Source organism: Micropterus dolomieu, linkage group LG18 (genome assembly GCF_021292245.1).
Source record: "Micropterus dolomieu isolate WLL.071019.BEF.003 ecotype Adirondacks linkage group LG18, ASM2129224v1, whole genome shotgun sequence".
Lineage (NCBI taxonomy): Eukaryota > Metazoa > Chordata > Actinopteri > Centrarchiformes > Centrarchidae > Micropterus > Micropterus dolomieu.
The window spans coordinates 13,745,163-13,758,216 of record NC_060167.1 but is presented as its reverse complement, the minus strand read 5'-3'; the positions used below and the strand labels follow the sequence as shown (position 1 = coordinate 13,758,216).

The following is a 13,054-nucleotide window of genomic DNA, read 5'->3' as shown; positions in this document are numbered from 1 at the left end:
TAATTTTATCTTCTTAAAATCACCAAACTGTACTTAAAATATTAATATTAAAAGTACTCATTATTGAGCAGAATGGATCGTGTCAGTGTTATTTAATTAAATATTATGCATTAATGTGTAAGCAGCTTTTTTCTGTTGTAGTTGGCCGAGGTGGAACTCATTTTAACAACTTTATATAGCCTAGCTTTTGGTGGTTAAACTGTAGCAATGCATCATACCTTATGAACTCCTCATAATTTTTGTATTTAATCTACAAGGTTACTAGTAAGTATAGTTGAAAAAGAAATGTGGATTTAAATGTACAATTTTCCCTTAGAAGTATGTGGATTTATCAAGTAGCACAGAAGGGAAAGTACATCAAAATTATTTTTTATGTATTAAAGTACTATTTAAGTTAATCTACTTAGTTACATTCCATCCACTCCAGTTAAGAATGGATGGGATTTAACAAAGCAAACCATGGAGTATTTTACACATACCTTCTCCATGGCATAACTTGTATAGTAAACAATGATCTTTGTCTCCTTGAAAGTCAAGTGAAGCACAAAATAAAAAAATAAAAAAAATCAATATAATAACAGAGCGATTCATAAAATGGGAATGAGAGGGATTTAAGGGCTTTATTCATCAACTTAATAAACACTTCCAAATGGAAACTAGATTAGCATAATGCTGTGGAGAGCTGCAGTATACCTCTATCACAGCTGTTGTCCTTGACCACAGACAGCTCATCACTATGTATGTGCCGCTGTTCATTCAGACATTTCAACAACATCCTGGGCAACACCTTAATGAAACAAAAAAGCAGTATATCCTTGAATTTAGCTTAAAAGGGATTAGTACATTTTTAGAGGCAAAAGCACATGTCTTTTCTAAAAAGAGACATCAAATTTAAAACTGGAGTGCGGGACTTTTACATATGAACATCCATTACATAAAAATCCTTTACATTCAAGCTCTTGCCAAACAAATTAACATAATGCTGATTAAGCTTATCACCAGGTAAATCTGATGTCTATGGTGGCATTCCCATGCTGGCTCAGAAGTAATGTGTTGTACGTCAGCCAGCAATGATTGGTTTGCCAGGGAAACCCAGAGACAAATAGAGGGCTCCACGAGCCGCTATTGTTTTTTTAAAAAAAAGGTCTATGGAAGAAAATTATGATTTTACTGAGAATTTTTTTTATAATGAATTTGTTAATATTCTTTGGCTATTTGCCAATAAAGCTACTTGAATTGAAACTGAACACAGATTATGCACCTCTATCTACATGGCTCTGGAGCAACCGTAGTGACGGAGTAGATAAAAGCAACTAGAAGTATGGCCTATTACGGAAAAACCTAGGAAGCGTCCAAGAAAGGTTCCTGATGCTCTAGATAAAAAAGCAACTCGGATATCAGAGGAAGGAATACAGTCAAAAAAAAAAGTGATCGTCTGCGATGACATTGGTATAGCTTTTCCTCATTGGAGAGTGCTGAGAGAAGAGAAGGGGCTAAGGCCAGACACGGATGTCGCGTTACTGCTATTGGATAGGTTGGTATTTGTAAAATATTTGGATTATGCTATTCAGCTATTACATTTACTCTACCTAAATAATGGATTACTGTCTTGGAACCATGGAAATGTCTCTGCATTTTTGTAACTATTTCTGAATGTCATAAGCAGGCATCGGCAGTGTTTGTGTAATTAATCTCACTACCTGAAGGGGAGACCAAAGTTCCGCACTGAAAGTTTAAGTATATCTAATATTAAAATTAATGATTAATCCAGGAGCATCACGTTTATTGTATGCCTTAAAACACATGATTTTTCTATAATTCAATACAATAAATACTCTCCACTGCAATATCAGCCCATCTGCCACCAGTAACCTTTAGCCTAGGATGATGATGATGATGGTAGCAAAGGAAAAAATCAGGTGATGTAGTATAAAGAATCTGCATAAGGAGGTGTTGGGGGTGGATGGATGTGTCAAGTAAACTCAGAACTACCACTCAGGAGACTGAGGTTCGAGTCCCATTAATAGGTGCTCTAGTTCAAACAGCTCCAAAGATACCACTAAGTCTGTCTCGTCACACTGAACTGCAGCAGTTTTGTGAGACTTTGGCAAAGTACATCATAGTTATTTCTGTGTAGCCCCAGTACTTTTAAATGTAGTGTGGTGTGTGCATACTGTGTCTAGCTTTAGACATCAGATACAAAGAGTCAGCTGAACAGAATCAACATTGTGGTGTTGGAAGCTGTCTTCAAAAAATTTGACCTGCAAAATGAACAATATGCAATGAAAACAATAAAAACATGAAACAAAGAGTGCTGTTAGTAGAGTGTAAACTTTCTATGGATGTCAGTTTTTGAGCCAAGACAAAGGCCAGAATTTGGCCTACAACAGACTAGGTAAGCTTTGTTTTTAGCCTAGCCGATAGCCAGAAATGCCTTTTGCTATGTCGTAACGCATATTGTAAAAGGGTCTTTTCTACGATCGGCTCGGCCAATAAAATCATTTCTTCAAAAATTGTGAATCACTGCAGCCACGAGAGGTCCTCCCTGGGATATGGGGCGGCCCTATGCCCCCTGTCATTTGACACTGTAGAGTCTAAACTATTGTTACCATTATGAGGGCTCTGTTAAGTCCATTTGAAGTTGTGGAAATTATATTATATTAATAAATGGTGTAAAGGGATGCCCTATGAATAAAAATATCCACATATGATTCTGAACAATGTCACATTTGCATCACCTGCAATATTGCCATATATTATGCTATCACATGAATCAGTCTAGCTTGCTAGCTGGCTTAAAAATAGGCATTCTAACCTAGAGAGAGCATGAGCTGAGGGAGACAGTCAAGGAGATGCCTCTGCAGAGCTGGATTCAGATTACCAGCAGCTCAGTAGGTGAACCATTATGATAGAAATGTCAAGCAACCATTTCCTACATGATTCATTTAATATGAATGTGAAGTAGTCCTCTGTTCTCAGAAGCATTTATATTTAAAGATGGAAGTCTTAGTCTTAGTACATTTTTTGTAGTTAGAGATGAAAGTTGACGATTCAGTGTGACATTGAGAATTGAAATGATTAGAATTGTTGAACCAGCAAAGTGTCAGGTACTTGCTACTTTAAATAGAAGTTCTACCATGCACAAGCCATTTTGAATGGAAAATGCTGTGGACAATGGCATTCTTAATTCTGGTCACAATAATTGAATTTAAGCTGAGGTTCAACCACAAGGCTCCAGATCAGAGAGTGAAGTACAGCGTGCTGAGCATCAGGAGACACATTAGACATTTTCAAATGAGGGTGGTAATGGCTGAGTGTTACTATAAAGTGCCATGTCAGTAAGTGTGGGATAAAGAGAAAGGTTGATGCTTTGGACAGTGGTATTCTTTACAATTCTAAATTGTATGTCTATAAAGTGTCTTTGTGACAGATACTTTGGTAAAGCGCTATAGAAATAAAATGGAACTGGATTGAAAAGAATGATAGCATTTTACCTGCCACTGTTTTTATATTATTGTCTTTGAAAATTTCATAGACAGAAAGGTTTATTATGGAAATCCAGGCATTCCATGGTAATCATTTATTCGATTGTAAAATTGATGGTGTAAACAATGTCAAGAAACCATTTTTTCAGGTTAGAGCAACAGCCCCTCAAAAGGTCTGTGCATGTCCCTGAAATATAGGAAAGAAATGATTCTTCAACTATTCGGGGTCAGCCCTAGATAGGTGTTGTGTCAGCTAGTCAAAGTGTCAGGGGATTTTGTGAGAATATTTCAGAGTCATGAAATCTCAGATCTATCATTTTAGTTAGTTTACTGTTCTGCAGTAGCACGTTGACTTTTAGCAACAAGCTGAATTATAATTTTAGTGTGAAGTAAAAGTAAAGTTTCAAATAAATATCCTGCTAATTTCTATAAGCAAATATGAAATAGGATAATTAAAGGCTTAATGACTCAGCAGAATGCCACATGAAAAGTGAGATGTCTTTTCTTCTTCTATCACTGGTGATATTTTACATATCAAAGATGGATCAGAGAAATCAAGTGAGTGCTTCACGATTGGATAATACCTGCATTTCTCCTATCTTGGATCCATAAAAGGTTATGTGATGAATTGAAAGAAGCTAATCACTTCTGTAATTAACAGGTCTCCCGTTTGCTGCAAACATAGTACTCTTAGATCTTTCTATATGGCTGATCACTTCCTTGTAGTCACTGCCAACTAGTAAAATTCTCCAGTTTTCAGTTTTCACAATTGTTGTCTAGACCTGCTCTATATTAAAAGCACTATGTAAAAAAAAAATTAATGAAATTCACTAGACCTTAAACATAGGTCTACTAGTTCACAATGCAATCTAATAGAATTACCATGCAACAAAAACTGCCTTATTGATGCTTATAATCTCGAGTCTTTTTGTGGATGGTGTTTGATTGTGTTGTTGTTTGTTTCTCTCTTTGTCCACCCTTGAAGTTTCAGAATATCTCTTGCTGTCAAGTAAAAGAAAACCTTGAAGACAAAAGCATAAGCTTTTTTGTTTTCATGAGCAGACATACTACAGTTAGTACAACAGTGTCAACATAAATATGATAAGAGGCGGGTGGATGTATGACCGCCATTGTTTAGGATCATGTGTAACATCTAACATGCGGACTCTTTTCGGTCTCTTTCATTGACTAAGGATAGAAGTTCATGGTTTCATTAAGGGTAAAAATTTGCATTTCAGCAGGCACTTTATTACTTCTATTGCCTTTGAAGCAATACATAAAGTATCTCAAATGTGGTATCGTCCCAGGTTGAGTTGAGAGTGTGCTTTATGTCAAAGAAGCCCAGTAGAACATGGGCGAGAAGCAGCTGGGTTGGTGGTATTACATGGGGGTGCACATTGTACAGTGGGCAGGCCATCCATCAGGGAGACTGCAGCTCCCAAAGGCGGTCTCTTCAAGTGCACTGCCTGGCCCCACTGCTCCACACACACCCATGCCTTGCTCTAGTTATAAATAGGCACATTCACAGTGACCAAAGCACATAGATAATATAATAAGTCATAGAAAATGACTTAAAAGCTAAAGTAACTAAACCAGAGTAAGATGAGTAGAGCTGGTGTCTGATTGTGATTTGTGCCAATTTTCTCTCACCTCTGTCAGTTTCCAAAACAACTCTACACTCACTGTAAGAAACCTACTGTGAAATTCACAGTAAATAACTGGCAGCAATTGACAAGCAACTTAGTGTAAAACAAGTCACAGTAAATAACTGGCAGCAATTGACCAGTAACTTACTGTGAAACAAATCACAGTAAATAATTGGCAACAATTGACTAGCAACTTACTGTAAAACAAATCACAAAAAATAACTGGCAACAATTGACCAGTAACTTACTGTGATAAAAAAGATCACATGTATTTATGCCAAAAGTTACTGCATGTTAAAAGTCTTGACACATTTTATAAATAGAATTAACTGCAGAGAGACATCAAACAATAAATGTAACGATTTATTCTTGACTGACTGTTGAACAGTAACAAGCCAAACGTTTTTCTAGTGCTTTAAAATGTATAGCAAATACACTGAATTCTGTCTTCCATTACATTTACAATCATCGTCCATGTCTTCTAAAATGTGCATAAGTGACAAGCAGCTCTTAACATATTCAATATATTACAAACCATAAAACAATGGATGGATTAAAACAGAGGATTACATATTTAAAAATAGTGGCAATAACAAGTCAACATAATAAATCGTCATTTCTTCTATCAAACCATATACAGACATTCTGTGGTCAAAAAGGCACTGTTTGGCTAATACATTATCATTTCCCTTCCATCAAACACAGTATTTAAAACACTTTGAATACAAACAACCAAATGCATAAATGGCAATTCCTCTGAACCAAAGCCCACTCATACATTTTGGGACTGTCAGGGAGGTAGTAAGGTGTCAATAAAATAAGTACTGTGACAGAACTGGCATATACTGTATTCTATAGGCAATAAAGCTTAAGAAGTAACTCTGTGTCCCAACCATAGGCCCCAACTCTATACTACATATTAATTCCCATCAGGTTTTGAGTCCTTTTAAAGTTTATCCAGGAAAACAATATCAAAAAAAAAATAGGCCTGGGTGTTATATCTTACTAAAAACCTTAATGCTAACTGCAAAAATTGTATACAATAAAGATTAGTATACAGTGCATAGTTAACAATTTGTATACCTTTGGACCAAACATCTGCATTACTTTAAAACTTAACATCAACATCTCCAAAGACAAAATCCAAATGCACACAGAACACACCCTTTTCCATGTTTGAACAAAGGTGACTTGCTGATAGAAAAATGAAGAGCAGATCCCTGAAAGATAAACAATGAATAAGGAATGAGGGTCATTTTGGTGATATTTCTTAGACCTGTAGTAGATCAATTTGGAAATCTTGCATTCATAGAGTGAAGTTATGGACTATTCTACACAAAAGAGGAAAGGGGACATACTTTTTGAAAGAAATGTAGCACTTTCAAAAGGTTTTTGGTTACAGTCAACCCTCTCCAGTTAAAAAGGTGCTACTACTCTTAATGACACTGTTTATTGATATGGTACTTTAATAAATCTGTTACTAAAAAATTAAACATAACAATATATATATTTAGGAGGGGAAAACTTGAGATGAAGTATGAGCTAGTTAGTCAAAAACAGCATTTCTCAGCCTGTTTGTCATGTACTTCCAGTGGATGTTTTTGCTCATGTTCCCGCCTTTACATGCAAAAGATCTGTTGCCCTTGTGGCAACAAGCATTGTCTGCATTGATTCTGGAGAAGTACAAAAAGACATTTGTACATTTGGCTCTCTCCTCCATCGCCACTCAGAGCACGGTGTCTGTTTGAGAGACAGGAAGTGGGAGCTATAGCCCTGACCCTTGCACATGACAGGTTTTCCGACGGAAAGACTCGGATCTCTCCATAGGATTGGGAGTAGCAAAGATCCATCACAGACAACTGTCCTAATTTCTTCAATACCGCGGGCAGTACTGAGATTATTGACACTTCAGTCTTTCATAACTTGGCCCCATGGTCCATCTAATACAAGGTTTCAGAACCCATCGCTACAGCTTATTCAACCATTTTTTCCTTCGTAGCTGGTACTGTTTTCAAATTGTGAGTTTGTCTGTGTCATTGTGGCAAAATATGGTCTTAGAGACACCTACAGTAGCAGAAACTACAACGCAAACTCATTTTGTGTCAATGTGTGTTTGTTTTTGGACAAATTTTGTCACCATGATAGCATCACAATCATGAAAGATGCAGCTATAAAACCTTACAAGTGTATAGTTGAGATCAAAAATGAAGGCTGATTCTGAAGGTGGTCTGCCCAACACATAATAATAAATAATAATGATAATAATAATAATAATAATGATAATAATAATAATTAATATTAATAATAACTTAAATTTATATAGTGCCTTTCAAGGTACCCAAGGCAGCTTAACAAAGGGGGGTTTACATACTAATGTAATATTAAATACCAACTATTCATGTAACAAGAGACAATACTGTAATGGGAATATACTTGCTGTGATTCCTGTCAGCATGTCAACGCTCCAATCCTTGAGTACTCAGTGGTCATTACACACCATAAATTATACCTATGTTGTGCAGTTTATTCGTTTGTACGTACTGCTTGAAGGATTAAATACTGTCGACATATCGTCCCTTTAAGAGTGATTTTTTCCCCCTCTTCTCTTGCTCAACTCCACCCAAACATTTTGAAAATTCCCACTTCACTCTCAAAGATTTATATTAAGACCATTTCTTCAGTGAAAAGTAGTTCCAACGTAGTCTCAGGGACACAGTGAAAGTAGTTTAAAAAGATATTATTGAGACTAAGGTCTCAAAACTTGGACTAATACAAACCGAATACATCTTCATGGAAAAATACCACTTGAGGAAAATCTTTCAAAGACACATTATTATCACATCCTCACCTCCATCTAGTTATTTGCCAATCAAACTCTGTGAAGTCCCTGATGATGCGTGTATGACATCTTCTGCCTGATTAATCCTGACCAGGAACCTAGTAGAAGTGAAAATGGAAGTTAATATTTAGAATCACATGACTGGTTTAACATGCCAAATGTGCTGAACAGAAGACGAACATGGCTTGACAGATCATGTCTTACGTTAAATGTTTGTAAAACGGTTAGCATGTTCTTTTCAAAGCGACCATGTAGCACACCAGACCCAGACATAATAATACAATACAAGTACCTGGGTGTCTGGATTGATTCGAATCTCTCTTTTAGAACTCATGTAAAAAGTATGTGCAAACGAGTTAGATTTAATTTAAGTAATTTTAGATTTGTTAGGGAATCACTCAGCTTTGAAACTGCTATGATATATATGAATGCCATGATTATCCCGCATTTTACATATTGTTTGACAAGCTGGGCACAGGCTAACAAATCCACAATGAAGTCACTCCAAAGTCTTTATAAACATACTATCAAAGTTTTAGTATCACAAGAGGGGATTGTATCATTCCCACTCGAAAAAGTGCTTTTAGTTACTCAGCGTTCTCTGTAACAGCATCTAAACAATGGAATCTATTGCCAATGCTGATAAGAGAAGCAAATACTTATCGTTCTTTTACTGGTCAGCTTAAGAACAGGCTAATTGATAATCAGATATGTGCACATTAGACTACTGGGTAGCACTTTATAATAACTACACACTATAAAGCATTATTTAAGTATTAGTAAATACGGAATTCATCATTTATAAAGCATTGTTCATACATTAATACACATTAGTAAGTCATTCATAAACACAGTTATAAATGTTTTATTCTTTATTAACTACACACTATAAAGCAGTTGTTAAGTATTAGTACATTTTTAATTCATCATTTATAAACCATTGTTCTTACGTTAATACACATTAGTAAGTCATTTATAAACATAGTTATACATGTTGTATTCTTTATTAATAACCTCATCTCTAATGTGCTTAATAATTGTATTTTCATACTTTATACATGATCGGTTCACTATTTATAAATGAAGCATTATTTTAATGACAAACCATATATATGAGTTGTTAATGGTTCATAAGATCATTTGGAAAGTTTAAAAAAAATTATGACATAGGTTAACTGCCTGTTTTTTGATACTTTCCCGAGAAAGAATATAAATAATCTCAGCATAACGCCTAAATCTACCAGTGGCAAAGCCCAAAGGATGCTACTAAAGCTGATGATATACACGGGCAACTTTTTGAACAATGTTGCTGGGCAATCTTGCTAGTGGCAAGTCTGACTATGTTTTGAACGGATAGGGGCGGTGCGGGGCGGGTGGCGGGGGAAGGAGATACGGTAGTAATCTTTACTCATTACCATTGACAGCAATGTTGCCCTGCACGATGGCTCTGAAAGTTGCTCTGTGTATCATCTGTTTAAGACTACCCGAAAGATGCCCCAGCTAACTTTACTGGGTAAAAGCCTCACTGTTACAGGCCTGGTACCGTTTCTCTGAGACAGATCATCTATCACTACCAGCTCATCAATGATGTGCTTAATGATTGTATTTGATAAAAAGTGTTATTGCAATGAAAAAAACATATATGCCCCTATGGTTCATACGATCATGTAGAACATTTAAAGAAATTATTTAAGTATTTTCTCTGTAAAGTAAGGAATATCTAAGCCATACAAAACATTACAAATGAGAAAAAAAGTCTCAGTTTTATTACGGCCTGGGTTAACACCTTAACACCTCTTTAGTGTTGTTTTTGGACGTCTCGGCGGCTAGCAACAATAAACATGTAACTTCCGGTCAAGGTAGCAACAATAAATACGCAACGTCCGGTTACGCTTTCAAAATAAAACTAGTAATAACGTTTTGAAACAGAACGTTACTTGCGTTCCATATGCAACCGAAGAAAAAAACTCAATATTCACTTTGTGTTTAACACAGGTAAAAAGTATGGTTTCTGGTCAAGCCGCCTTTCTCAACCATGTCTCTTCCTTACCATAGACTGTAGCCCACATAAAAAATACGGGCCTTAAACATAGACTGTAAGCAGCGCTATTTTGACCCTTGGCGCATCCAGTAGTCTCTGCCGTGTGCGCTCACTTTAGCACCAGACTGCACCGAGGAAGAACAGAGGGAAGCGGGACGCAGTTGGAAAAACGAGGTCACACGGGCCCAGAAGCGGGTGTTAAGTGTAAAGACACCATCACTCTGGATTTTTGAATGCCGTCATTTACCGAAGGAGTTTTTTCCCCCTGGAAACTCCGGTGAGTAAAGTTTGTAACCTTTAGGAGAGAGCTAAAAGTGCAGCGTGATGCTAGTTTAAATGGGTGGGTTAAAACCATATTACTGTAAGTAAAAGCAGACGGAGGATGTTGTGAACTGTTCAACAGTATTTTGTTGTGTTGTGGTTTCAAACTAATCTCTGGAGGTACTTTTGGATGTGTAAGCACATACCTTCAGAGGTATTTTTATTTACAGTATTTATGATAATACATGTTAAAGATAATTTCCTTGACTAAAATGGGTAAACTCTGTTCAGTATTTTTTGGTTGTAATTTAATATAATGTTAAGAAATTTAATTAATTCATAGTAGTGATGTCTTGCTTAAATGCTACCTGGTAAAGTTATAAATCTTTGGTAACGTTATAACAATGTAAAACTTAAGAAGAGTCCCTGGACAACAGGGTGACGATATTGAGTTTTGACAAACGGGATGAGATCTTATTTGAAGAACATTGACTGTGAGGATTTATCTGATTTATTCTGCACTATACTTGCAGGCTGGTTTTTGAGACCCTGGATTGTAGCTTAGAGGTCAACTCTTCACTGGATGCAGATGGCAGCGAGTCCCAGAGATGATGCACCCTGTATGATGAGATCAGAACATGGTGTGGCCAGCTGCTTCAGATCCCATTCAACAGGACTGACACATCAGATTACAGGACACTGGCAGATAAGAAAGATCTACCACACGTTCATTATCCTGCCCAGGTAGAGATACAAATAACTGAAAGACACTGGACACTTTTTAAAATTGTATTTTTTATGAAAGAGCTCTTCTTATTCTGGGGATTATTTCAAACATGCTTGGTGCACTATGAGAGTGTTAAAGGCACTGTAATAAACCTGCCCATTGTTTAATCACACACAGTCTATTTCTTATCCCAACACTACTCCTCAGAACCTAGGTTGGTAAGTTAGCTAAAGTTCTACACTAGTGTTAAATATTCTAGACCTGTCTTTATCATTCAAAAACTAAGCTATAGGGCTTTCCCCAGTACGTTAAACTATGATGCTAAGGGGCTCCCAAGTGTGTTATAAAGTGACAACAAGGGGTCTTGACCATCGGTCCATATGTGAACTTGGGAGTGAGAACGGGTTGGGTTGTAGATGGTTCATTTTATATCAACAGTTGTACAGTTTATGCAGCAATAGTCTCGTGTTATTGTGTTTTTTTGTGAATGAATGGGTGAAAGGCATTTTGTAATAAATAATATGTTCTGTATCCCTTTGTGTTGTGTCCATTTCCTTTTACTGTTCAGAAGATAATATCATTTGTAAATGCTTTGTAAGGCATAGATAGTCCTCATTTTAGATGAGCTCACACAAAGTACTTATTAACAACTAGTAAATGCTTTGTAACTACCTGAATTAATCATGAAATACTTTATTAACAAATGTTTAGAGAATATGTATTGTCTTTAAATTTCATTTGTAAATTGTTAATGAGACATAGATCCTTTAGATGAGCTCACGCAAAATACATTACTAACCATTAGTAACTACCAGAATTAATCATGAATTGCAGTATTATTAAGTGTCATAAAACATCTATGAACACGCACTATTAGACCATTTCTAAATAACTACATGTCATGTCAAGGTAGCGGTTGATGAAAGCACAGGGGGGGGGGGTAAGATTGGTGTCTTTCAATGGACCTTCCAAGCAACACTTTGCTGGTCCCATCACAGCAGATCTCTGGAAGCGCAAATGTTGGAGTTTTGATAGGAGTTCAGAGAAACGGTACCAGGCCTGTAACAGTGAGGCTTTTACCCTGTAAAGTAAGCTGGGGCATCTTTCGGGTAGTCTTAGTAGCATCCTTTGGGCTTTGCTACTGGTAGATTTACGAGTTATGCTGAGATTGTTTATATTCTTTCTTGGGAAAGTATCAAAAAACAGGCAGTTATGTAATAATTTTCTTAAACTTTCCAAATGATCTTACGAACCATTAACAACTCATACATAAATGATTTGTAATTAAAATAATACTTCATATATGAAGTAAGAAAATACAATTATTAAGCACATTATAGATGAGCTTATTAATAAAGAATACAACACGTATAACTATGTTTATAAATGACTTCCTAATGTGTATTAACGGAAGAACAATGCTTTATAAATGATGAATTCCTTATTTACTAATGCTTAACTAATCCTTTATAGTGTGTAGTTATTATAAAGTGCTACCGACTACTGACTGCCTACTGAGATTTGTTGCTTGTTTGCAGATTGTCTTTTGTCATTCTTTCTAATCTCTCGTTATGTTTAACTATGTTGTGTGCTGATATGTTGTTTGTTACTTATTGTTGTGTGTTGTATCTGTCTTATTACTATTTTGTATATATTATTACTTGTAGCTGTAATAAGTCATTTTATGTCATTTTAAATCTTCATTTTAGGTTGCCTTCATAATAACTGGCCAGGGACAACAGATGAAAATTAGCCTGTTGAGCTAACTCTGGCTTATTTACAGTTATTTTACTGTTAATTAATGAGCACTTTCCCTGTCAAATAAACAAATAAATGAAATGAAACGTGATATTTTGATAAGGTATGTTAGGATTGCTATCCATCTTAAATTATAAGGCCCCGATCAGACAGAATGTATTTTTTTGCAGAAGCGCCTTTTTTAATTGCTTTCAATTGGCAGTGAGCGTTTTGAAGGCTGTTTTCAAAGGAGCGCAAGAAGTTGAAAAAATTTCAACTCTGAGCAGAAAAGCGCCTGACCTCATTCGCATTTTTTCC

At 36.0% G+C, this 13,054-nt stretch overlaps 1 long non-coding RNA gene across 1 annotated transcript; it reads left to right on the top strand.

Moving 5' to 3' along the window:
• The first annotated feature begins 9,951 nt into the window (after positions 1-9,951).
• Positions 9,952-11,530, top strand: LOC123956732. The gene is made up of 2 exons (XR_006821617.1): positions 9,952-10,288; positions 10,806-11,530. It is a non-coding gene; the product is annotated as an uncharacterized LOC123956732 (long non-coding RNA).
• Positions 11,531-13,054: the final 1,524 nt, after the last annotated feature.